Source organism: Mustela putorius, unplaced genomic scaffold (genome assembly GCF_011764305.1).
Source record: "Mustela putorius furo isolate JIRA1106 unplaced genomic scaffold, ASM1176430v1.1 tig00537291_pilon_pilon_pilon, whole genome shotgun sequence".
Taxonomy (NCBI): domain Eukaryota; kingdom Metazoa; phylum Chordata; class Mammalia; order Carnivora; family Mustelidae; genus Mustela; species Mustela putorius.
Genome location: NW_025422429.1, coordinates 1233642 through 1261616, shown reverse-complemented (window position 1 = coordinate 1261616; position 27975 = coordinate 1233642). Strand labels below are relative to the sequence as shown.

Genomic DNA, 27975 nt, shown 5'->3' with positions numbered 1-27975 from the left:
GTCCTATCCTCAGACACTCTTCCCAAAGATACCTACAATTAAAACTTTCAGGTATTCTTTAAGAAACTGTTTTCTTCTTACATCCACTTTTTAAGAGAAATAGTTGGGAACATAGTGCCTACTCTTCTGCATCTTGCTTTTTTTTTTTTTTCAATTTACCATACTTAGGAATTTTCCATACTGACATGGAGATGGAACTGATTTTGTTATTGGCTTTTATTCCATTTTATGATCATTCCATAATAAACAGTCCCCTCCAATCCATATTAGGTTATTTCTTGTTTGTCACTATTGAAAACAGCACTCTAATAAACATTTTCACACACATACCTTGGTGTCCTTTAACAGGTATTTACTGAAGGTAGATCCTTAGCAGTGGAGCAGTGGAGTTTTTCTCTTCTCCACAGTGGAATTTATTCTCACCAACATGTATGACAGCATCTTTCCCCCTTCAGTCTTGGCAAACAATATTATCAAACTTAAACTTTTTGTAATTTGTTGGGTAATTTGAGTTTTATTGCATTTCTTTAATTGTGCGATTAAGCGACTTTGTGATCTTTATTGGTCATATTTTTTTTTTCCCTTTTGGTTTGTACATGTATACTGACTGACCCTATCTTCAGCATATTTAAATTTTTTTTTTAATTTTTTATTTTTGATAAACATATATTTTTATCCCCAGGGGTACAGGTCTGTGAATCACCAGGTTTACACACTTCACAGCACTCACCAAATCACATACCCTCCCCAATGTCCATAATCCCACCCCCTTCTCCCAAACCCCCTCCCCCCGGCAACCCTCAGTTTGTTTTGTGAGATTAAGAGTCACTTATGGTTTGTCTCCCTCCCAATCCCATCTTGTTTCATTTATTCTTCTTCTACCCACTTAAGCCTCCATGTTCGTAAAATTTTTTTTCTTAATGATTTTTATGAACGCTTCAAAAATTAAGGAAGTTAGTGGTATTCTTTCTTAAGACAATTTTATAATGCCCTGCCTTGCTGGTCTTTTGAATTTTATGACTGCGAGATTCAGGTGAAGCTGTTACAGAGAGCTTGATGGATTATCTCTGTTTCAAATTATTGATTGCTAACTGTATGCTTTACTAATATGTCTAATCATGGAATGTCAAAGATTTTGTTAACAGTTGTTTGCTCAAGAATATTCTTTAAGAAATAACCTTGCTTAAATAGCAAATTGAAACAATTTTAATCCAGAAAAATGTTATGCATCCACCACTCTTGAGTTACTGAATCAGAGCAAACCTTCTCTTGGACAGAGACAATAGAAGTGAAAGGGAATTTAGTGGCTCCTAAGCCTAGCCTTGCCTTTTTTCTTTCTTTCTTTCTTTCTTTCTTTCTGGAGTTCTGCTTAACCTCTGGCTCTAGTGTCATACAACTCTCTAACCTGTGCAGTTCTACCTTATTTAATGTTCTTTTTGGATCCAGACATTTTCCTCATTTCAAGCCTTTTCTTTTGTCTTTACTATTCTTATGTTCCTTTATATATGCTCTTTTGTATTCATCTAGGATTATTTCCCTTTTTTCCACTAGGATTATTTCCCTTTTCCCCCCCTGGTTGTAACCTTTTTTTTCTGAACATTGTGATTTATTGATTTATTCTCTGCAACTGTATTGATTGGTTTTCTAAGATAATTTCTATTCATTTGCCTTTTTTAAACTAGTATCGCTTGTGATTGTTTATACCCGCGAATTTGTTTTTAAATTAGTCTCTCTGTAATCTTTCCTTTTGGATTTTGAGTTATGAATTCATAGCCTGCTTATTGGGGACGCTGGGATCATGACCTAAATGAAGCTTTTGAAATCCATTTTTGTGATCTGTATCATATCTAACTATGCCAGTATTTCCTTCCTTGTCTGACGTGAACTCTAAAATTATATGAACACTTTCTCCCTGTTTCCTGGCATTTCCACCGAAACTTGTTCCTCATTCTAGGTTAGAAATACGTCCAGAATTTTAGTTTTCTTTTTTATTGTGTATTAATCTACTAATAAAATTGTTAATCAAAATGAAGGAATTTGTTAGAAAACTGCGTATGGTTGAAAATACTTTTTCGGGGCACCTGGGTGGTGGCTCAGTGGGTTAAGCCACTGCCTTCGGCTCAGGTCATGATCTCAGGGTCCTGGGATCTAGCCCCACATCAGGCTCTCTGCTCAGCAGGGAGCCTGCTTCCTTCTCTCTGCCTGCCTCTCTGCCTACTTGTGATCTCTTTCTGTCAAGTAAATAAATAAAATCTTTAAAAAACTGCGTAAAAGAAAGAAAATACTTTTTCATGGGCGCCTGGGTGGCTCAGTGGGTTAGGCCTCAGCTCAGATCATGATCTCAGGGGTTTTGTGATCGAGTCCCGCATTGGGCTCTCTGGTCAGCAGGGAGCCTGCTTCCTCCTCTCTCTCTCTCTCTGTCTGCCTCTCTGCCTACTTGTGATCTCTGTCAAATAAATAAATAAAATATTAAAAAGAAAATAATACTTTGTCAATAGGTATTTTGACAGTTGTAAAGTCCCAGTAATTACTGTAACTTTCCTCTTTTAATTTTATGCTCTATTCCATAAAGAATGTTCCCATTTCCACTACCTTCCTAAGCATATGTATTGTGGTCTGTTGCGTTTTTTCAAAGATCTCTGTGTTTTAGACCTGTGCTGTCCAATATGTTAGCTATTAGCCACATGTAGCTATTTATGTTTAAATTAGTTAAGATAAATTTACTCATTAATGTTCATTTGCATTAGTTTTCAATAGCTACATGCGGTTAGTGGCTTCTCTGCTGGACAGCATAGATACAGAACATTTTCATCACTGAGGAAAGTTCTATAGGGCAGTGATTTTTTTTTTTTTAAAGAATTATTTATTTATTGAAAGACACAGCAAGAGAGGGAACACAAGCGGGGGGGGGTTAGGAGAGGGAGAAGCAGGCTTCCTGCTGAGCAGGGAGTCTGATGCAGGGCTCTCAGTTCAAGGACCCTGGGATCATGACCTGAGCCCAAGGCAGATGCTTAATGACTGAGCCACCCAGGCACCCTGGACAGTGCTTTTCTGAATGTCATTTTGCTTTTCATTCTAAAAAGTTCTCATTCCTGAAGGTGATATACTTGTTGTATTTCTATCTCTGGTATTAAGCAAAATACATTTGAGATATTTTGACGTGGGTTGCATTTTACATGTTGGTAGTTGTAATCAGATTACTTTCATAATCAACTTTATTGAGGTATAAGTATATTCACTTTAAGTGTACAATTAAGGGAGTTTTGACATGTATATACATCCATGTTAACATCGCCACAGTCACGATTTAGAACATTTTTAGTGCCATAAAAGTTTTCTTCATGTCTCCCTATAGTCAGTCCCCCAACCTTGATTCTGGACAGTTTCTAATTCTTCACTGTATTTAAGTTTTGACTGTGTTAATATTTTATATAAATGCAGTTATAGAGTATGTACTTTTTTTGGTTGGGTTTCTTAGTCTTTGCATAATTACCTTGGTTGTTGCTTATATCAGTAATAACTTTTTTCTTTTTATTGCTGAATAGTATTCCACCTTATGGTTACGATATAATTTATTTATCCACTCACCTGTGATGGGCATTTGGGTTATTGTAAATTTAGGTCTATTATGAACAAAGCTGCTGTGAGCATTCATGGCCAAGACTTTTGTGGAAATATATTTTTTTTTTATGTCTTTTGGTTAAATGTCCATGAAAAGAATTGCTGGGTCATATGATATAATTACCAAAAGAAAAAAAGTATATATATTTAGGTTAATGGAACAGAAGAGAGATTACAGGAAAACTCAGACATAGGTTGTTAGAAAAGATGATAGAGAATTCACTGGGGACAGGATACTCATATTAACAAATAGTGTTGGAACAACTGAATATCAGTATGAAGACAATTACTTCTGATAATACAAAAAAATCTCATATTACATACAAATGGATATTGTAGATAGAAGTATAAAAGTAACATGTAAAACTATAAAAACGAATAGATAAAAACAGAGAATAAAATCTTTGTGACCTTTGGTTTAGTCAGAGATTTCTTTTTTTTTTTTAAGATTTTATTTATTTATCAGAGAGAGAGAGGGGAGAGAGCGAGCACAGGCAGACAGAATGGCAGGCAGGGGCAGAGGGAGAAGCAGGCTCCCCGCCGAGCATGGAGGCTGATGTGGGACTTGATCCCAGGACGCTGGGATCATGACCTGAGCCGAAGGCAGCTGTTTAACCAACTGAGCCACCCAGGCGTCCCGAGTCAGAGATTTCTTAGTACATAAGAAGGTAACTGGGTAAGAAAAAATTCACAAGCTGGACTTGATCAGCATTAAAAACTTCTGTTGTTTGAAAGACACCATTAGTAAAATTAAAAAACAAAAACAAAAACAGGAAATTTGGAAGAAGTACTCACAATGCATATATCCAAAGGACTTGAACTCAATGCAATATAAAGATGATTTTTAAAAATTCACAAGAGGACAACCCCATAAAGAAAAGAAAAGACAAAAAAAATTTTGAACAGAAACTTTACAAAAGAAAATACTTAAATGATAAGTAAATATATTAAAATATATTCAAAATAAATCATTGGAGAAATGGAAATTAAAAGATAACGAGGCCCTGTTTCAAATTTTACTGGGATAGCTAAAACTTCAAGGGGTAATAATGCGTTGGCAAGGATATATAGCAATTGGAACTCTAATCCATGTTGGTAAAAGTGCAAAATGTTACAACTTCTTTGGAGAAGTGCTTGGCAGCTTTTAGTTCATAGAAATAGCTTTCTGAATTTTTTCACTGATAGCTCACTTCCTCTGCTGTTTCTTTTTCCTCTAGTTCTATTCCTCTTTTGAGAGAATAGATTTTCTTTCCTACTGGGGATCCTTGTCTTTGATCAGACTTTAATAGAAAACTCTTAGTTTTGCTTTTGTGTTTAACTTGAAGTAATAGAGGAGAAGGCAGTACTGTGCAGGCAAATGGTAAGATTGCATTTTTTTAAATAATTTTTTATTTTTTATAAACATATATTTTTATCCCCAGGGGTACAGGTCTGTGAATCACCAGGTTTACACACTTCACAGCACTCACCAAAGCACATACCCTCCCCAATGTCCATAATCCCATCCCCTTCTCCCAAACCCCCTCCCCCCAGCAACCCTCAGTTTGTTTTGTGAGATTAAGAGTCACTTATGTTTTGTCTCTCTCCCAATCCCATCTTCTTTCATTTATTCTTCTCGTACCCACTTAAGCCCCCATGTTGCATCACCACTTCCTCATATCAGGGAGATCATATGATAGTTGTCTTTCTCCGCTTGACTTATTTCGCTAAGCATGATACGCTCTAGTTCCATCCATGTTGTCGCAAATGGCAAGATTTCATTTCTTTTGATGGCTGCATAGTATTCCATTGTGTATATATACCACATCTTCTTGATCCATTCATCTGTTGATGGACATCTAGGTTCTTTCCATAGTTTGGCTATTGTGGACATTGCTGCTATAAACATTCGAGTACACGTGCCCCTTTGGATCACTACTTTTGTATCTTTAGGGTAAATACCCAATAGTGCAATTGCTGGGTCATAGTGCAGATTGCATTTTTAACAGGATACTTTACTTGTATTGGATGTATAACTGAACTTAAGTTTGACAACCTAAAAATGAATAGGAGAAAAGAGTGTTTGGAGCTTACCTGTGTTAATGGGATTAAGGCAGAGATGACTTACATATTAAAAAGAAAAACAACAACCCAATTTCATGTTTTAGTAGTAGCAATGGCAGCTGCAGGTATATTAGAGTTCTAAGAGCAAATTTTAATTTTTAAAAAAGATTTTATTTATTTATTTATTTATTTGAGAGAGAGAGATATCACAAGCAGGCAGAGCAGCAGTCAGAGAGAGGAGGAAGCAGGGTCCCCGCTGAGCAGAGAGCCCGATGCAGGGCTCGATCCCAGGACCCTGAGATCATGACCTGGCCTGAAGGCAGAGGCTTAGCTTAACCTGTGGAGTCACCCAGGCACCGTATGAGCAAATTTTAATTTAACATGAAAGCAGCAGAACTAAATAGGGTGCCAAATAATGAGTTAGCTACAGAAAAATGTAGCAAATAAGTAGTTTTTTTTTTCTTTTCAGATATGAATTTTTCTTTTTTACCTATTTTTGGAGTAGTAGTCTTTTCTGAATGGGATATCTTTAAAAAGGATTTGCTTCTGGGTTTCTCCCAGACTTCTAGGAGCATTTATTATGATTGTGGTTGTCTTTTTTTTTTTTTAAGATTTTATTTATTTATTTGATTGTGGTTGTCAGTGCTGCCCTGTAAATACAGTAGTAGTTGTCACAGAGGAGGTACTCAATAAATATTTGTAAGATTAATTTTTATCAATTCTCCAAGCATTTAAAAGTGATCAAATGCTCTAATAATATAAACTTTATTGGCAGTGTATATTGACAAGCAGATATATCAGTTCACTTTCAAGAAAGAGAATGACTCAGGCTTTCCAATAAAGCTTGAATTTAATTGTCTAGAATAAATTTAGTCTACATGAAGCCCTTCCAGTGGGTGGATTGATCAGTTAGCTGTTGAAACATGGAAAAAGCATGGTCAGGCTTTAGCCAATGAACCTCAGATATATTTGGCAAGACAATTCCTGTTGTAAAGATGGAGACATCAAAATGTCTTTGTTAGAAGTTGCTTTAACTAGCTTCTTTTCTTTGATTCCACATTTATTCAGCAGCACTATACTTTCAATTTTTGGTGGGTCTCCTTATGGAAATATATTGAACTTGTCATTAAGATGTGGATAATTCCTGTGTCAGTTGGACTTTTCAAGGAAATTAATGTATTGCTGTTATGGTCTTTATGATATTTATGTATCAGTCATATGACATGAGTTTGAATTTGTTTCTGAATGAAAGTACCATTCACTATACTGATAGGATTACATCTTACACAGAAGGTAGAGGATCAGACCCTGGACTGTCATAGTAACTTCACCAGAGTAGTAACAGAATTTCTGAGGCCGATAAAGAAAGTTTATCTTGCAACCCAGATTCCTCCCCCCTACCTTTATTGGAACAAGTTTATTAATTTGGTATAAGTGTGTAGAGCAGCTAGATTGAGTTTTGCATTTGTTTAATGTAATCTTGCATTCTTCACAATTGAACATTGTGTTTTATTTTGCCTGTAGAGTGCTCCACTTTATATAGCAAGTATATGTAAACCTACATAGACTATATTTCATAAAAAATACTATAAGATCAAATTTAAAATTGCTTTATAATCACTGACTTTCTTAATTGGTGTATTTAGTCCATTTACATTTAGTATAATTATTGAAATGTTTTGTTTACCATTTTTCTGTTTGTGTTTAGTTGTTCAATACTCCTTTGTTCATTCATTCATTCTTATTCTCTTTCATTCCTCTTTTCCTGTACTCGTAGGGATTAATGGAATAATTTTAGGTATTCCATTTTAATTCTGTTGACTTTCTAGCTATATATATATATATATATATTTTTAGAGGTTGTGCAATATGGATTAGAAAACACACTTTTTAGTTTGTTTTAGTCCTCTTAGAGTTGATATTGTGAGCATTAAATGTAAGAACCTTATAAAAGAAGAATTTATGTCTACCTATGTATTACATCCCAGAATACAGTGTTACTTTATTTGCTTTATACACTTGTGTTTCAGAGAAAGGGAAGGAAAAAATGTTCTTTTACCTTTATTCCCATTATTCCCTTCAGCCTGAGGGGCAGGTCTGATGGCAACAAATTTTCTCTAGTTTTTTTTTATTTTTTTTTAAGATTTATTTATTTATTTGAGAGAGAGCATGGGGGGAGAGGCAAAGGGAGAAGGAGAGAGAATCTTCAGACAGACTCTGCATTGAGTGCAGAGCCCGAAGTGGGGCTTTATCTCAGGACCCTGAGATCATGACCTGAGCTGAAACCAAGAGTTGGATGCTTAACCCATTGAGCCACTCAAGTCCCATTGTCTTTCACCTGTCCTTCTGAGACTCCAGTAATACAGGTGATAAACTACTTTGTATTGTTACACAGGTCACTGACGAGCTGTTCATTTTTTCAATTTCTTGTTTCTGTTCTTCAGATTAGATAATTACTACTAATTTGTTGTCAGATTCATATTTTTGTGTTCCAGCTAATATTTATGCATATCAAGCTGCCTCTACACATATTTATTATCTAAAGCATTTACTTACTTTATCTGCAAGTGCAAATTCAGTGAGTTAGGAATTCAGAATAGGCATGGTGGAATGGCTTGTTTTAGCTCCAAAATATCTGGAGTCTGGGACTCCCTGACTAGAAATGAGTTGGCAAATTGTGGCCAAATCATCTACAGGTGTTTTCACTCACATGTCTGGTAAATGCTGGCTGTTATCTGGATCTTCAGCCTGGCTATTGGCCAGCACCCCTCTACTTGGCCTTTCCAAGTGGTCTCTCCACGTGGGTTAGTTCATGCTTCATCATATTGTGTTAACTTTGTGCCAAGAGTGAAAATCTAGAGTCCAAGGTGGAAGTGCTTGACATTTTTATTATCTAGTCTTAGGAATCACATAATACCACTTCTGCTATATTCTCTTGATTCAGGTTGTTACAAAGGTGTGCCCAAGTTCTAGGGGGAGGAACAATAGACTTTACCAGTTGATGGAATAAGTGTTAAAGTTAGGTTGAAAGGAGAGATATGTGAGATGGATGATGCAGTCCTTCTTGAAAAATGCAGTCTGCCACAGCTTTCTTCTGCAGTCTCCAGTCTTCTTTTAAGAGTAGATTTTTCTTTCCAGATACTGAACTTTTGAGGCCTAGAATTTCTGTCTTTTATAGTTTCTGTTTCTTTGTTGAGAGTTTTCATTCTTTCACTTATTGTAGTTATCTTCCTTTGTATTCATGTATGTATTTATAATAGCTGTTTGAAGTCCATATCTGCTAATTCCAACACCTGGTTCATCTTGGAATTAGTTTCTATTGACTGCTCTTTTCTTTTAGTCATGGGTCTTATTTTTATGCTTTGCATGTCTAATAAATTTTAATTGTTTAATGTCGTGATTGATATGTTGTATGTTGTGAAAGGTAATGTTGTAGGGAATCTGGATTGTTACTTTCTTTAAGGGTGTTGAGTTTCATTTTGGCAGGCGTTTCTTCTGGCATGGTTAGGCTTGGTTTTCTTTGTTAAGGCAGGCTTCTTTCAGGTTTGTCCTTTGTCTTAGGGCATGGTCCTCAATTCTAAGGTGTGGCCTTTCTGGGGGCTCAGCTGAATACCTCGTATGCTTCAATGAAGTCTCTCCATTCTGGCTGGGCCAGAACTCCTCCTCCTGGCTGTGCTATCTCTGGTGTCATCTCCATTATGCTTTCAGATCCTGCACATATGCAGCCCAACTCTTGGCCAAGGACCAAACGTGAATTTCCACACAGACTTCTGAGGTTCTCCTATTCAGTCCCTTTTCTCTGCCTTTTTGTTCTACAAACTTCAGCTGTCTTAGCACCCCCAAACTCAATCTCTGCCTTTTACCTCAGTGAGACCTTTTTTGCATTTGTTCTGTTTCCCCCCTGTGTCAGAAGAGAGCCTTCACACTGAAAGTGAGGTAGTCATGGGAGTTACCTCATGTTCCTTTTTTCTGAAGGATTGTAAGCCTGTGCTGCCTTTTGTTTAGTGCCCAAAATGGTTGCCCAGTTTTAGATTTGCTTCTAGTCAGAGGATAATTCCTGTACCAGATACTCTATAATGGTTGAAAGTATATACATGCTACTGTAAGAAAACTTGCAATAGATGACCCCTTTGTATTGAAAACCAATATAAAACTATTTTAAGAACAAACTTATTTAAGGCCTGAAATTTTTACAATAACCTTACTACTGTAGAATAATTTATAATATTCAAATTTTGCTTTTTATTGAATTTTACCCATAAATTTGTATTGATTTTTTTCCAGAAATAGCAAATGCAGTGAAAATTTTAATATCATTCTCTCTTCCTGACTGATGTTAGACATTGCTAATCATTAATGATATTCTTCCCCAGTCTCCAACCTGGATGTTGTTTTAATAGCCTAAATATTGCACACTGGTAAGCAAGCCACCACCAGCTTGATGCTTATTTACCATTTTAGTGTTTATTTCCATTTTACTAGCCCAATCAGTATTATTTTGTGGGATATATAGTTTTTATGAAAGATTTCCCTAGTAAATTGTTTACTTCTCTAGAACTGAAGAACTGAAGTGATTTAAAAAAAAAATCATGTTAAAAGGAATCATTAAGGATATTTATTCTCAGTACTTCCTGAGTGAAATGTAAGAAAATATAAGCTTGTGAAGCAGACATTCTTAGCACTTGTGTCTCTGATAAATAATATTTGAAATTTAAAAGAGAATAAAAAGCTGGTTTTGAATATAAGTTATAGACACCAGCTAAAATAACACAGGAAGTGTCTTGATGAAATTAAAGGTTGAGCTTTCTATGGCTGTGCCTCTAGGAGGGATTTAAAGGTCAGTGACCAGAATTTTAACAAATTGTGTTTTGTTAATCATTGTTTTTCACTGAGATCAGATTTACAATTTTGTGGTAGTGTATGCCAATAATTTTTTTTAAAGATTTTAATTATTTTTATTGGACAGAGAGAGAGAGACCACAAGTAGGCAGAGAGAGAGGGGGAAGCAGGCTTCCCACTGAACAGAGAGCCCGATGCCCAGGACCCTGAGATCATGACCTGGGCTGAAGGCAGAGGCTTACTAACCCACTGAGCCACCCAGGTGCCCCTGCTAATAATTTTTTTAAAAATGTCCTCGAGACAGGCTTTGTATGAATGAAGATACCACTTAAAAAAGCCTCATGAGTCTTTTGTTTGTTTTTCAAGATTTTATTTATTTATTTGACAGAGATCACAAGTAGGCAGAGAGGCAGGCAGAATGAGAGAGAGAGGAGGAAGCTCAGTGGGGCTCAGTCCCAGAATTCTGGGATCATGACCCGAGCTGAAGGCAAAGGCTTTAACCCACTGAGCCACCCAGGCACCCAATCATGAATCTTTATAGACAGGAATTGCATGAATCTCATTAAAACCATATCTGGGGGCACATGGGTGGCTCAGGCAGTTAAGCATCTGCCTTTGACTTCTGGGATTGAGCCCTGCATTGGACTTCCTGCTCAGAGGAGAGCCCTCCTTTTCCCTCTCCTTCTCCTCTGCTTGTGCTGTCAAATAAATAAATAAAAATTTAAAATATCCCAAAAAACTCAAACTGTTTCTCAAGGAGGACTGTTGTCATGTTAAAAAAAAAAAACAGGTTTCCATTCTTTTCTAATTCAAAAATAGTATATGAAAATATTTATTTTATGTAAACTAAAATATACTGTTCAAAAACAGTTGGATTTCTAAGCTCATCAGACTGACTTTCTGGAGGTAAAATAATTAATATATAACTTCATCAATTTATACTCTTTTGGAAAATACAGTAGGACACTTTTTTTTTCCCCCCATTGGAAAGTAGTATATGCTTATGTTTTAACAGTTGCGGAAGTGTTGAAAGTGAATAGTGAAAACCTCCATCTCTCCCTGAAAACTTGTGATAACTGCTATGACTGTTTTGGTATTTCAGCCCCACTTAAGTGTGTGCAGGGCAGCCACATGTGAATCATGTTCCTTGGATTTGGGCTATAAGATGAGTGTTTCCTTATTTATACAATATTGGTTTGTATATTTGGATTCAAAACTTAACAGTCCCAGACCAAAAATGTACTAAAAGTGAATTGTTAGTCCCCCAAAATACCTTTTTCACTGCTCACATTTAAATTTTAGCTTTCTTGGAGAAAATTGTATTTTGCAGATCATTCTTGCTTACTCATTTTCTCTCAAAAACAAAACAAACAAACAAAAAAAAACCCTTGGAGGAAAAGATACAGCATATAGCAATGAGTTATGTTTTCTGAATTTTATAGTCACTGTCCTTCAAATAATTTGTTTTTGTTTGGGTTATCCCAGTTATCCTTAGCATTTATCTAAATTTCTAAATTTCTGACCATATTAAAATGCAAACTGAGAAAAGGCTGTAGAAGTATAAAGCTTCTGAAAGAAAGCATAGAGAATATCTTTGTGAACTCTAGGGGTAGGGAAAGAGTTCTCAGAAAGGATACAAAGTTGTAAACAAAAGAAATATTTGATATATTGGATTTTTATCAGAATTTTATTTTCCTTTTTTAAGATTCTATGTATTTATTGTTTGAGAGAGAAACTCAAAGAAAAGTGGAATGGGGCTGCAGAGAGAGAAGCAGACTTCTTGTGGAGCAGGGAGCCTAACATGGGACTTGCTCCCAGGACCTGGAGATCATGTCCTGAGATGAAGGCAGACACTTAGCCAACTGAGCCACCCAGGTGCCTTTTATCGGAATTTTAAATTGTTGATTATCAAAACACATTATTAAGGAAAAGAAAAGGCAAGTCCTAGATAAGGAGTAAATATTTATGTCAATACATATATGTGATAAAAGACTTTTACCCAGAATATATAAAACATCTATAAATCAATAATAAAAAGCCAGTTAATTCAATGGGGCAGGGGGGTGGTGGCTGGGGAATGAGCCAATGAGTTGAACAGACATTTTCAAAGAAGAAAATATAAAAATAGCTAATAAATAAATGGAAATATGCTTAATATCATTAGTCATCAGGAAAAGGAAGTTGAAAAACCACAGTAAGGTACCACTTTGTACCTGTTGGGAAAGCTGTGATTAAAACTGACAGCACCAAATGTTGATGGGACTGTGGAGCAAATGGAACTCTTAAAATGCAGATAAGATTGTAAAATTGTATAACTGTTTTTGGAAAACTGTTTAGTAGTTTCTTATAAAGTTAAACATACACCTGCCCTATCTACCTTATGACCCAGCAACTCTACTTCTTAGTTATTACTTATTTACTCAAGGGAAATAAAAGTATGTGTCTCCAAAATTCTTGCACAAGAATATGTACTTATTCATAATAAACCCAAACTGTAAACATCCTAAATATCCATCAAAGGAGGATGGGTAAACAGATGATGGTGTAGTCATGCAGTGGAATCATTTTCCGAATAAAAGGAATCAACTATTGATGCATGTAACATGGATAAATCTGTACAACAGTAGATTAAGTGAAAGAAGCCATTTACAAAAGACTGCATCTTATATGGTCATATTTATATGAAGTTCAGGAATAAGGACAAATCTGTGGTAATATTAGCTGCCTGGGAGCTTAGTGGGGTTTGACTGCAAATAGGCATAAGGAATTTTCTGGAATGGTGGAATATTCTGTATTTTGATTGAGTTGGTTGTACACCTATGATCTCTTTCACTGTATGTAAATTTTATCTCACTTTGAACTGAAAATCCAAAAGTACAAGTTGAGAAATGTTTAGGAATTGGGAAGATAAAGAGGGTACGAGAGACAAGAGTAGAAGGGTGTGTAGCACCACTTTTTTCTGTAGTATAATCATATTTCTTAGCAGAATCACTGCTTCTTTGGTTAGTTGAAGAAGTAGGCTAAACTGAAAAATCCTAAAAACCCCTTGGCAAGAGTTCTTAGTCTTTTTTTATGCCGTGTACCTTTTTGGAAGTCTGGTGGAGCTTATGGACCCATTCTTAGCCCTTCTTAGAGTGATTTTAAATTAGGATTACAAATATATCTGTTAAATTAATATTAGTCATTTGTTCTTGTTTTTGTTTTGCAGAAGAAAAAAGGTTAGAGATAATTGCGACCAGAGACTAGAACAACAGTAGAGAAAATCAATGATCCTCTTTACTTTTCCTTCATTAATAGAATACCACTTGTTTGCTGTGTACATGTTTTCCCAGAATGCCAATGGTAATTCTAGCTTCCCTTGTGGCTAGATTTGATAATGTGATAACTTATGATCTGTTGTTCTTAAGTAGAAATGATGAGTTCTTAAAGGAGGGGCCTATCCTTCTTTCCCTTCTCCAGTCTGCTTATACAAATATGATGGTGCACCATCGTAGACCTTGCACTGCCCGTCGTGCTGGCTGAGCATATGATGGAAGGGTCCTGGGTCCAGTCCTGTATGAAGCAAATCTACCCAACCAGTTGTACACTACTAATCCTGAAATTTATGTGGGAGAGTAGTGTATTCGGTGTAATTAGTAGCATATTTGTTTATGAGCCCCTCCTCCCTCCACCTTCTTCTATTTCTCACAGCTAAACCTTATTCTCACTGATACAGTTACTCTAGTATTACTTTTGATGGCAGGGATAATAATTCATAAATAATTTTATCCCAGGGAAATAAGCACAATTTCAGGTACTTAATTCACATTTTCTCAATACATTTAAATAAAAGATAATCTTGATAGGAGTGGGTATCAAGGAATGAAAACATGAAAGCATACCATTAAAAAAAAATAGTAGGGACCCAGAACCCTTAATGAAACATGGTCATGCAAGGAAAGAGCCTAGTCTGGAAACTGCTGAGTGGTTTATGGAATGAGGGCCTGACTCTGCAGAAATTAAGAGGAACCCATCTTATCATACTAAGTCCAGTAGAGAAGGTTTTGCTGGTATAGGAGAAAGTCATTGTTATGTTCGTTTTGATTATAATAGTTCAGAAAATACTAAGAAACCAAATATGTGCTAGAATACTTTAGTTAACACATTATATAAAATTTATAGTCTAATAACCTAATTCTTAAGTGCTGATAATAAGTAGTATTTTACCATTTGCAACTGTTTTAGTATGACATACAAATACAAATATATCATTTCAATTAGTGACAAAGTTATGAGTAATTATTGTGTGGCAGGATATTTCACATCCAAATGTATGAACTCTCTTTCCTCTCTACCCAACCACACACATTTTCAGCCCTCTTTGTAGTAGCTAAATTTGTAATTTTGGTTATATCAATTTTGGGTTTTATGTGATTATGACTAGATAAATGCAGTTTACCGTTAAGTACTATAACTGTTTTTTCCTGAGCATTTTATTTTCCCTGGAGGTAAAATTCTCTCTGTCTCTCTCTCTCTCTGTCTCTCTCAACTTCTTTAGTCTCTATGTTTTTAACTTCAGTTTATCCCTAAACTATATAAATCTCTTAACATGTTCAATCCCATTGGACATTAAATTGATTTTATCTTCTTTAGGAGCCTTCTGATCTACTGTGAGTTGGGTCAGTTGTTCCCTAGGTTTGCCTTCTAGCTGTCTACTTCAGATGTTTCTTCACCATCATTCTGGGGAATTCCCTTTTCCCCTTCTCATGAGTTGGAGAATTGTCCTGGAACTGTCCTCTTTCTTGGTTTCCCACCTTGTTTTGATGGAACACATCTTCTAGTAACTTCCTGAGAGAGAAAATGTGGACAGCAAAATTATTTGAGATTTCTCTTGTTTAAAAAATGCCTTTACTATATATTCACACTTGATTTAATGTCTCTTTTGGTATGGTATTCTAGGCTGGAAATAGTCAAAAGGTTTTTTCCTGGAAGTTGTTTTCTAGCTGCTAGTGTTGCCATTAAAAAGGGTGGTGTAATTCTGATTCCAGATACTTTTTATGAAACCTCTTTCCTCTTGGGCAGCTTATAGGATCCTACGTTCATCTTTTCAGTATTCAGAAATTTCACTGAGCTATATATGCTGTATTTGGGTCTATTTTCATCACTTTTGCTGAATACTCATTGTATCCTTTGACTTAGGAAACTCCTGTCCTTCAGTTTGGGGTATTATTCTCGAATTATTATCTTGGATTTCTTCTCCTTGTGTTTTCTGTTCTTTTCTCTAGAACTCATAAGTTGAAACTCCTCGACTTTAAATCTTCTCATTTGTTTTCCATTTGTTTTTATTTTTATTCTGTTTATCCTGCTGTTTCCTCAGCTTATACTTTTCTAAACTCTCTCGCCTATTATCTACCTCCTAACGGTAAACAAATGTATATACATGAAGTACATACATGTGGTAAAAACACATGGCAAGTGCTTTTATTGGCTGTAATTGTTGCTCTTGTTTAGGTTTGTTTGTTTGTTTTTTGCTCTTGTTTAGTTTTGTAATTGTTTGGAGGGAGAGGTCTTTGGTTTTGATTCTTTGGCTTATTAGCTGTATGACTTTGGGTGAGTTTTATAATTTTTTTTGACTCCTATTTTCCTTGTTTGTAAAATGTGAGTAAGTTCTATCTCTCAGATGTTTGTGAGCATCAACTGAGAATATATATATGAAAATACTTAATAAACTTTGTATGGAGTTAATAGTTACTACTTGCATCTTTCAGATATGGAAAGTTTCTTTGAAAGAAAATGATGGCTGAATTTTCATGTTACTTTTAAGATTACTTGATTACACATGTCTATTTTTCTCACATCTAAATGAGCTAGATGAACTTAAGCTAAGTGCTAATGCTGCCTTTTAAATAACTTACTTAATACTCAACCTCATAATGTTAGGCTGAAGAGAGATGAAAATATTTATTCTGTGAAAAGCTCTGGCTTTACTTCAGATTGTATAAATCTGTGTAATGTAATAATTATTTAAGAATGACATGATTATTAATTTAAACCCATGAAGGGAATATTTATTGGAATTTGTTTATTTTTCTTAAATGGTACTTGAAATTAGGAAAAATGGAATCTTTTAGGTTTTATCAATAGTATAAATGTAATTTCAAATGTTAGCTCATTTTTGTTAATGGTGGCTTTTTGTTTGTTTGTTTTGTTTTAAGGTTTTTGGATTCAAATCATAAAAACCATTACAAGATATACAATCTGTAAGTATGTTTTTTATTTGTATGCTTGCAAATATCTTCTAAAATAACTATTAAGTGAAAGTTATTTCCTTGTTAGAATCAGGTAGAGTTAATGATATATTTTAACAGAATTGTGTTCCTAAAAAAATTAGTCCAAGACGTTTGATTAAGAGCATTGTTAGGTCATTCAGAAAGCATAGTGATGAGGTCCAAACAATGTTGGCACACATTCACTTTACTTGATCTGGTTTAAATGACTTGGCATCTAGCCCATCTTTGAGCCAGTAGCCTTGTGGTGACTTGAAGTGTAATTCACAGCAGAGCTTTTCTGTTAAAGCTTTAATAACCTCTTCCATGGAGGTGTGCTTCAGAGTGGGTGTGGTTCTGTTTATTCTGGTCTTTAGGTCATTCAATTGAACCAGCTTTTAGGGTATTCTCCAACTGTATATAACATAAATAAGGTACCTAAAATTGTTGAGATGGGTGGTTTCTGTTGTTTGGGGCAGGGATGTAAGGCTTGCCCGCTTGGTACAGCTGGTTTATCTTATCTTTAACCTTTTGTTTTTCTTTTTGACTTTGTCAGTAGAGATGTGAAAAGGAAAAAAGAACAAAAGAAAAATGAGAAGAAAATATTTTGTCATTTTTGCCCTTGAAGACTATTATTCCTTCCCAAAATACTGACCCATTTTCTACCTTTTAAAAAATGGTATATGATGGGACGCCTGGGTGGCTCAGTTGGTTGAGCCGCTGCCTTTGGCTCGGCTCATGATCCCGGAGTCCTGGGATCGAGTCCCACATCGGGCTCCTTGCTCGGTGGGGAGCCTGCTTCTCTCTCTGCCTCTGCCTGCGGCTCTGCCTGCTTGTGTTCTCCCCCACTCTCTCTCTCTCTCTGACAAATAAATAAAATTAAAAAAAAATAAAAATAAAAAATGGTATATGAAATGTGTTATTTTTCTCCTTGGTTTTTATTTTTCCTCTGTAATGTCTGTAAATTATGCAACAGAAAAAATTTTAATCTGTAGTTACATTTCCTGATTGTCACAGTTTCTGTAGAATTTATTTCTCAAATGTAAGAGCAAGATTCTTTTCTGCCTTTGGTGGGCATTTAAATCGTCACCAGAAAGGATGAGAGATTCTATGTGCTTTGTTGGCTTATAGGATGTTGCTTTTCTATCTTTAATTTAGTGATCTATCTTTAATTGAGCAATAAGACCTCAGAAAACTTACGAGTAAAGTAGACACCATTATTGTTTTTCTCTGGTGAGTTTTCATTAATTTCCTCAGATTCACAAAGAAGCAAACATTTATGCTGATTTTGCCACATATTAGACCTTGTAAAACTTGCTGGCGGTACAGAGGTGAATAAGATACCATTTCAGTCTTTGGTAGTTTTTATAGTCTGAGGTGATAAGTAGACATAGTATTGCAGAAGAGGTAACTTGTATACAAGAGAGCTGTGTGGAGAACAGTGGAAATAGGACTTGTATCCTCTAGGCAAGTTTTCATAAAGAAGGGCATTTTTGAGCTGGGGTGAAGGAATCCGCTGAGACTCTCCTGGAGATCTCCAGGTGGAGCGTATGGCATTGCGGGCAGAGGTTGGCATGGAAGAAGGCGGTTGGCATGGAAGAAGGTGGTTGGCATGGTGGGGTTTAGAGTATGGCAGATAATCCATTATGGTCAGATTCGGGGGTAGGGTATGGAGGGTGTGGGGTGACAGGTAACAAGGTGAAAGAAAGGTGCTGCAGAGACTTGGCATGTAGGTGGGCCCCAGCTTACACATGATCTGTGCATAGATCTTCCTCTTGTCCTGATTAACCTCCTGTAACAAGCCTTGTTGCAGATGCCAGAATGCTTCAGTGGAGGAAAATAAAAACCACAAAGCTTTATACTTTTGAATAACTAGATTCAGAAGCTGAGTTTAAAAAAAAATGAAAATAAAAAAGAACAGAAAAGAAAGCACAGAACAAGAAGGGTCAAGCTGAAGTCTATTAAGTGAGTCAGTGCAGGTTTAGACTCTTAAGATTAGGCATTTAGAGTCCCAGAAGGAAGGTAGAAAGATACCAAAAACAGATTCTGCCTTTTTCAAAATTTTATTCGAGCTTAACATTATATCCAAAGAAAAGGAAGGAAATTCTTTTCATTCCTGTATTCAGTGGCTTCCTGCTTCCAGAATTTAGGACCTAGGCTTGCACTGTCAGTACTGTGGCTCACTTAACATTATTATGGCTATAGGTGACATGGGGAGCTAGTCTGGGAACATGGCTGCCTTTTTACTTTTGTGTTTCTAAACACAGTATCCCAGAGTTAATGAACCGTCTCTTTGTTAATTGAGTGTAGCTTTTGGTATATATATTTCAGCTCCCCTTCCCCAGTTCATTTGATGGAGTCATAGACTTTCAGAACTGGAAAGTATCTGAAAGAGATCATTTAGCCCAACCTTCTCATTTTACACATGGGGAATCTGAGGCCTAGAGAAGTTAAGTGAGTTGAACAAGGTCACATGGGTACATATGGTAGCAGACCATCCACCGTTGACGCCAGTCTTCCTTTCTGGTTTTGTTGTCATTTGTTTTAGCCTCCCCAAATTTTACTTCAAAAGTTTCTAGAACTACCAGGTTGTAGCATGTTTTGATTTCTGATGTCACTTTTTATTCTCACTACCCCTATTTGTATTTCTGGCTCTGGGTAAGTGAGTCTGGCAAGCAGCAGCTGTTTCTCTTTTCTTTCTTTTATTTTTGGGATGTTAATTCTACGTGATGTATATCTTTGCAAATATATACACTGAAAGGTCTTAAAATATTGACACTAGACATACATGTATTTAATGGTATATTAAACTTTTTATGGCAATTGTGATGTGCGGATGAAGAACAGTACTTAATATGGACTTTTTAATAATTGACTGAATCTGTTTATGTCTCTATATTATCAAGCGTTCAATAAATTATCTTAAGAAAGGACAAAATTAGCTTCATATCATTAATCAAATTTGGGTATGATGATGCTTAGTGAATTTGTTTTGGGCAGGTGTGTGTATTTCATGGTTCTATGTTCCTCTGTATACCTGTAGGCTGGTGAGGGTAAGAGGGGAAGGGGAGGATGATGGGGATAGAGGCATAACACACTTCTTGCCTTTGAGGACCTTAACTGTTCACTGGATACTTGTTTTTAAGAGGGTTACTCTATTTCATTGTGTATTCTATTTGACACACAACTCTCCATCATTTGGTGATGAACCTCTACCTGTTGTTAATTTTTATCTGTTAAGGTTTCTTTTTAAGATAGTGATGTTGAAGAGAGTTAGAGACCTGTATACTTCCCTAATGCTTTGGGAAGTCTCACGTATCTGGAAGCTTTTCCTGTTAGTCTTACTCTTCCTTCACTTTCTGTCAACCCCTTCATTAGAAACTCTTGCAATGCTTCTTCATCTCTCTTGTCTCATATAAGCCAATATAAGGTGAGGATTTTAAAAAAGGTATCTTTTACCCTGAATTTTAATTTTAAGGAAGTTTAAATGGTCAGATTTACCTACTACTTGTCTCAGTCAAATCCCATTTTCCATTTATGTATCTTCAGTTTTGGTTTGTTGAAGGACTTATCAACTAACATACCACACAAAAGTTATAAGGAATTGGGTATGTGCACATGCACGTGTGTGTGCATGTATGCACGGTTATTGGAGAAGGTCTTAATTAAAGAAGAGAGTCATCATTCTTATTCTAGCAACCCCTCCTCCAGATCACTTCCATTACTACAGGCCCCAGTATATGTTCTCACATACTCTTCATTCACTTCATCGATACCTGTAGATATTTTCATAACCTTTTTATGTTTTCATGGTCACTTTTTGTTGGTTCTATCTTTTATGCCAAATACTGCTCTAGTAGGAAGGCTGATTTTGAGTAGAATTTGTTATTGCTTTTGTTTTTGAAGTTGTTCTCTATTTTGTATTGTAAGTGGAAGAAGTATGGAGCTGTATTGGGAAAAGTTTTGACTTTTGTAACCAAAGGACCTGGGCTTGAGTCCCGGCTCTTCTAAATCTTAGCTTTCTCATATATAAGATGGAGATTATATTTTCTATTATTATATTCCTGTGACTATGAATTTAAAAACATGGAAACTCCTTTGTAAGGTTGTGTACATGTGGTAAACATGTAGAAGCTCATTAGTTCCATTTTTCCACCATTTCTGCCTCTTAACGGTAATATTTGAGAATCAGTTTATGATGTAGTCTTAAACAGTACTTGTCAAACCAAATGTGTGAGCTCCTGAAAAAGCAGGAGAATTTTAGAAGACTAAAGCTGTGTGAAACTCAAAATGTTGATTTTTCTGTTATGCTGCCATGAGACCAGCATCTTAGAGCTTTGTTTCCTAGCCTGCTCCTTGTCCCTCACCTTTTAAGTCCTATCTTTACATGAGTCTTTATAAAATATTCTGCACTATTTACCAGACTTCTTCTTTAATCTGTATTAAAGATAGTGTAAAATGTGACTATTTTCTTGGTCAGTCTTCCACTTACCTGTCATGTTTTGCATAGGAGTGAGTATGAAATTATTTAGCAAGGGTACATAAATATGCATATGGCATTACTAAATGATTTTTTTGAGCAAAACTCAATATACTATAAGTGAAAAAGGGGGAAAGCTTTGTTTTAAGTAGCAGTATGAAAGTTGATTTATTTCAGGTCTGACCATTTAGAAAATAGTGGATTCTGATTTGCTTATAATTAGTTCAGTTTTCATGTGGATTAGGATTTAAAACCATTTTTTTGTGAGATTAAGAGTCACTTATGGTTTGTCTCCCTCCCAATCCCATCTTGTTTCATTTATTCTTCTTCTACCCACTTAAGCCTCCATGTTGTATCACCACTTCCTCATATCAGGGAGATCATATGATAGTTGTCTTTCTCTGCTTGACTTATTTCGCTAAGCATGATACACTCTAGTTCCATCCACGTTGTTGCAAATGGCAAGATTTCATTTCTTTTGATGGCTGCATAGTATTCCATTGTGTATATATACCACATCTTTTTGATCCATTCATCTGTTGATGGACATCTAGGTTCTTTCCATAGTTTGGCTATTGTGGACATTGCTGCTATAAACAGTCGGGTGCATGTGCCCCTTTGGATCACTACATTTGTATCTTTAGGGTAAATACCCAATAGTGCAATTGCCGGGTCATAGGGCAGTTCTATTTTCAACATTTTGAGGAACCTCCATGCTGTTTTCCAGAGTGGCTGCACCAGCTTGCATTCCCACCAACAGTGTAGGAGGGTTCCCCTTTCTCCGCATCCTCGCCAGCATCTGTCATTTCCTGACTTGTTGATTTTAGCCATTCTGACTGGTGTGAGGTGATATCTCATTGTGGTTTTGATTTGTATTTCCCTGATGCCGAGTGATATGGAGCACTTTTTCATGTGTCTGTTCGCCATCTGGATGTCTTCTTTGCAGAATTGTCTGTTCATGTCCTCTGCCCATTTCTTGATTGGATTATTTATTCTTTGGGTGTTGAGTTTGCTAAGTTCTTTATAGATTCTGGACACTAGTCCTTTATCTGATATGTCGTTTGCAAAATATCTTCTCCCATTCTGTCAGTTGTCTTTTGATTTTGTTAACTGTTTCCTTTTGCTGTGCAAAAGCTTTTGATCTTGATGAAATCCCAGTAGTTCATTTTTTCCCTTGCTTCCCTTGCCTTTTGCGTTGTTCCTAGGAAGATGTTGCTGCGGCAGAGGTCGAAGAGGTTGCTGCCCCGTGTTCTCCTCAAGGATTTTGATGGATTCCTTTCGTACATTGAGGTCCTTCATCCATTTTGAGTCTATTTTTGTGTGTGGTGTAAGGGAATGGTCCAATTTCATTTTTCTGCATGTGGCTGTCCAATTTTCCCAGCACCATTTATTGAAAAGGCTGTCTTTTTTCCATTGGACATTCTTTCCTGCTTTGTCGAAGATTAGTTGACCATAGATTTGAGGGTCTATTTCTGGGCTCTCTATTCTGTTCCATTGATCTATGTGTCTGTTTTTTGTGCCAGTACCATGCTGTCTTGATGATGACAGCTTTGTAATAGAGCCTGAAGTCCGGAATTGTGATGCCACCAACGTTGGCTTTCTTTTTCAATATCCCTTTGGCTATTCGAGGTCTTTTCTGGTTCCATATAAATTTTAGCATTATTTGTTCCATTTCTTTGAAAAAGATGGATGGTACTTTGATAGGAATTGCATTAAATGTGTAGATTGCTTTAGGTAGCATAGACATTTTCACAATATTTATTCTTCCAATCCAGGAGCATGGAACATTTTTCCATTTCTTTGTGTCTTCCTCAATTTCTTTCATGAGTACTTTATAGTTTTCTGAGTATAGATTCTGTGTCTCTTTGGTTAGGTTTATTCCTAGGTATCTTATGGTTTTGGATGCAATTGTAAATGGGATTGACTCCTTAATATCTCTTTCTTCTGTCTTGCTGTTGGTGTAGAGAAAAGCAACTGATTTCTGTGCATTGATTTTATATCCTGACACTTTACTGAATTCCTGTATAAGTTCTAGCAGTTTTGGAGTGGAGTCTTTTTGGGTTTTCCACATATAGTATCATATCATCTGCGAAGAGTGATAATTTGACTTCTTCTTTGCCGATTTGGATGCCTTTAATTTCCTTTTGTTGTCTGATTGCTGAGGCTAGGACCTCTAGTACGATGTTGAATAGCAGTGGTGATAATGGACATCCCTGCCGTGTTCCTGACCTTAGCGGAAAAGCTTTCAGTTTTTCTCCATTGAGAATGATATTTGCGGTGGGTTTTTCATAGATGGCTTTGATGATATTGAGGTATGTGCCCTCTATCCCTACACTTTGAAGAGTTTTGATCAGGAAGGGATGCTGTACTTTGTCAAATGCTTTTTCAGCATCTATTGAGAGTATCATATGGTTCTTGTTCTTTCTTTTATTGATGCGTTGTATCACATTGACTGATTTGCGGATGTTGAACCAACCTTGCAGCCCTGGAATAAATCCCACTTGGTCGTGGTGAATAATCCTTTTAATGTACTGTTGAATCCTATTGGCTAGTATTTTGTTGAGTATTTTCGCATCTGTGTTCATCAAGGATATCGGTCTATAGCTCTCTTTTTTGGTGGGATCCTTGTCTGGTTTTGGGATCAAGGTGATGCTGGCCTCATAAAATGAGTTTGGAAGTTTTCCTTCCATTTCTATTTTTTGGAACAGTTTCAGGAGAATAGGAATTAGTTCTTCTTTAAATGTTTGGTAGAATTCCCCCGGGAAGCCGTCTGGCCCTGGGCTTTTGTTTGTTTGGAGATTTTTAATGACTGTTTCAATCTCCTTACTGGTTATGGGTCTGTTCAGGCTTTCTATTTCTTCCTGGCTCAGTTGTGGTAGTTTATATGTTTCTAGGAATGCATCCATTTCTTCCAGATTGTCAAATTTATTGCCGTAGAGTTGCTCATAGTACGTTCTTATAATAGTTTGTATTTCTTTGGTGTTAGTTGTGATCTCTCCTCTTTCATTCATGATTTTATTTATTTGGGTCCTTTCTCTTTTCTTTTTGATAAGTCGGGCCAGGGGTTTATCAATTTTATTAATTCTTTCAAAGAACCAGCTCCTAGTTTCGTTGATTTGTTCTATTGTTTTTTTGGTTTCTATTTCATTGATTTCTGCTCTGATCTTTATGATTTCTCTTCTCCTGCTGGGCTTAGGGTTTCTTTCTTGTTCTTTCTCCAGCTCCTTTAGGTGTAGGGTTAGGTTGTGTACCTGAGACCTTTCTTGTTTCTTGAGAAAGGCTTGTACCAATATATATTTTCCTCTCAGGACTGCCTTTGTTGTGTCCCACAGATTTTGAACCGTTGTATTTTCATTATCATTTGTTTCCATGATTTTTTTCAATTCTTCTTTAATTTCCCGGTTGACCCATTCATTCTTTAGAAGGATACTGTTTAGTCTCCATGTATTTGGGTTCTTTCCAAACTTCCTTTTGTGGTTGAGTTCTAGCTTTAGAGCATTGTGGTCTGAAAATATGCAGGGAATGATCCCAATCTTTTGATACCGGTTGAGTCCTGATTTAGGACCGAGGATGTGATCTATTCTGGAGAATGTTCCATGTGCACTAGAGAAGAATGTGTATTCTGTTGCTTTGGGATGAAATATTCTGAATATATCTGTGATGTCCATCTAGTCCAGTGTGTCGTTTAAGGCCTTTATTTCCTTGCTGATCTTTTGCTTGGATGACCTGTCCATTTCAGTGAGGGGAGGGTTGCTGGGGGCAGGGGGTTTTGGAGAAGGGGGTTTGATTATGGACATTGGGGAGGGTATGTGATTTGGTGAGTGCTGTGAAGTGTGTAAACCTGGTGATTCACAGAACTGTACCCCTGGGGATAAAAATATATGTTATCAAAAATAAAAAATTAAAAAAAAATAAAAATAAAAACAAAAAAATAAAAAAAAAGAAAATTGGCATATATAAAAAAAAAAAAAAAACACATTGAGATATCACCTTACACCAGTTAGAATGGCCATAATTAACAAGACAGGAAACCAACATGTGTTGGAGGGGATGTGGAGAAAGGGGAACCCTCTTACACTGTCGGTGGGAATGCAAGTTGGTCCAGCCTCTTTGGAGAACATTGTGGAGATTCCTCAAGAAATTAAAAATAGAGCTTCCCTATGACCCTGCAATTGTACTCCTGGGTATTTACCCCAAAGATACAGATGGAGTGAAAAGAAGAGCCATCTGTACTCCAATGTTTATAGCAGCAATGGCCACGGTTGCCAAACTATGGAAAGAACAAGATGCTCTTCAACGGACGAATGGATAAGGAAGATGTGGTCCATATACACACTATGGAGTATTATGCCTCCATCAGAAAGATGAATACCCAACTTTTGTAGCAACATGGACGCGGCTGGAAGAGATTATGCTGAGTGAAATCAGTCAAGCAGAGAGAGTCAATTATCATATTGTCTCACTTTTTGTGGACCATAACAAATAGCTTGGAGGACAACGGGAGTTAGAGAACAGAAGGGAGTTGAGGGACATTGGAAGGGAGGTGAATCATGAGAGACTATGGACTCTGAAAAACAATCTGAGGGGTTTGATGCGGCAGGGGTGGGAGGTAGGGGGAACCTGCTTGTGGGTATGGAGACAACACGGTTTGCATGGAGCACTGGGTTGGTGCAAAAACAATGAATACTGTTATGCTGAAAATAAATAAATTAATTTAAAAAATTAAAAAAAAAATAAAATAAAACCATTTTTTTATAAAGATTTTATTTATTTATTTGACAGACAGAGATCACAAGTAGGCAGAGAGGCAGGCAGAGAGAGAGAAGAGGAAGCAGGCTCCCCGCTGAGCAGAGAGCCCGATGCGGGGCTCGATCCTAGGATGCTGAGATCATGACCTGAGCCAAAGGCAGCGGCTTAACCCACTGAGCCACCCAGGCGCCCCTAAAACCATTTAAAGTAGAGAAACCATACAGATATCTTTAGGATTTCTTAAATGTGAAATACATGTCCACAATCACATATTGAAACTCTGAGGGCCAGTGTGTCTCAGCATTCATAATTTTTCCCTTTGCAGAAAGATAACATGGAAGCATAAATTTACTAATATTACACAACACTCCCCTGGGGTCTAGGGCAAAATGGTCTTCCTACCATTTTCACTCTTTACTCTTAAGTGTATTAATTAAAGAGTGAACACTGTCATAAACTCAGATCGGATGCTGCCACAATTGAGCCTGTCATAAGTTTAACAGAAAATGTTAGATATTTCAGACTTTTGGGATTTCAGAATTGGAGAGGAAGGGATTGTACAATGACCTTGACTTGTTTTAAAATGCTAAGTTTTTATTTTAAATAATTTTTAAAAATCTCATTTGGTTAGTAGCTGTAGTTACCATGATTTTGCTGACCACAAATTCAAGTGTGGTATCCCTTTCAGAGCCTTCTTAATGTTTGTTAACACACCTATTAACCCTGAGTAAACCAGTGCATGATGACAAACATGTCACTACTATTAAAGAGACCAATTTTAAAATGCTCTAAGTAATATAGAGTTAACATTTTACTACTCTGTATTTATTTTACTTCTTATTCCTTCATTACTCTGAGACTTTAATTAAAACTCGTAACTGAGAGATTTTTGACAAAGATTACCTTTGTTAGAAAAGTCTGCCTTAACAATTTTTTAGTAAGTGTAGTTTTTGAGTAGATTAGTGTCATTCACTTTAAAAAAAAATTTCTTTGCCCTTATAATTTTACTATTTTAAAAATTTATCTTTTTAAATAGTACTTCAAGAAAACGATGTATGCTCAACTCTGGGGTAAAGACAGTACTGTGGCTCATTAGGTGTTTGTACATACTTGGTGAAGTCAAACATATACTCCCTCAGCATGCAGGAAGTTTCAGGGGACACGTGCAGCTGGGTGGGAGGTGTGTGCCTGAGCAGCATCACAGGTTTTGTGAGCAAGTAATGGAAGCCCTAAGTGCATAACACCTAAGATCAGTTTACTTAATGGTAAAATGGGGATAATGACACTACCTACTTCATACAATTGTTAGGATTGAAAGAAGTAGTTAATACAAAACAACATGATGCCTGGTACAGTATACAAGTTCAGGAAATGTGTGTTACTATACTTTTTTTTTTTTTGCCAGTGCAAAAGATAACTTTAGATCACATTTAAACTTTTCTTTTAGGTGTGCTGAAAGACATTAGGATACCGCCAAATTTAACTGCAGAGGTAGGTATTAACTGCCATGTAATGTATTTCTGTTATATAACTTAAAACCAATAGACCAAATCTTCTTGTCATAGCAGTAGTGAATAAGCTCAATTATTAAGTGATGTAAATATTTATCTTAAAGATGGTCTTAGACAATTTGGAAAAATTTAATTTTACTTTTGTGTTTTAGGGAACAGTTACCATATAAACCTGCCAGTACTAGTAGGAATACTAAAATGCAGGGTTGACTGTAAGAATTAGGAAAAGTTTCCAGACAAACCATAAAATAAAGAAAGGGTTATATCTACTGTTGGAGGCATTTGGTCTAATAGTAAAGGATTATAGGAAGAGAAAAGCAGACAACGGAGTAACTCCGTGGAGCCGTGACCTCAAGGGGGCAAAAGCTTATGACAAATGTGGATAAGAGGAGCCTGACAAGTGGGAGCAGGAGCTGCTTTAAATGAGTTCTTCTCCAGGTGTAGTGAATTTTTCTGAGGTCCCACAAAAAGCTTCCTTCATTGTTTG

General features: G+C 36.3%; 1 pseudogene; it reads left to right on the top strand.

The window, feature by feature from the left end:
* The window catches only part of LOC123390209, a 92512-nt pseudogene that overhangs the window by 36486 nt on the left and 28051 nt on the right, over positions 1–27975 (top strand).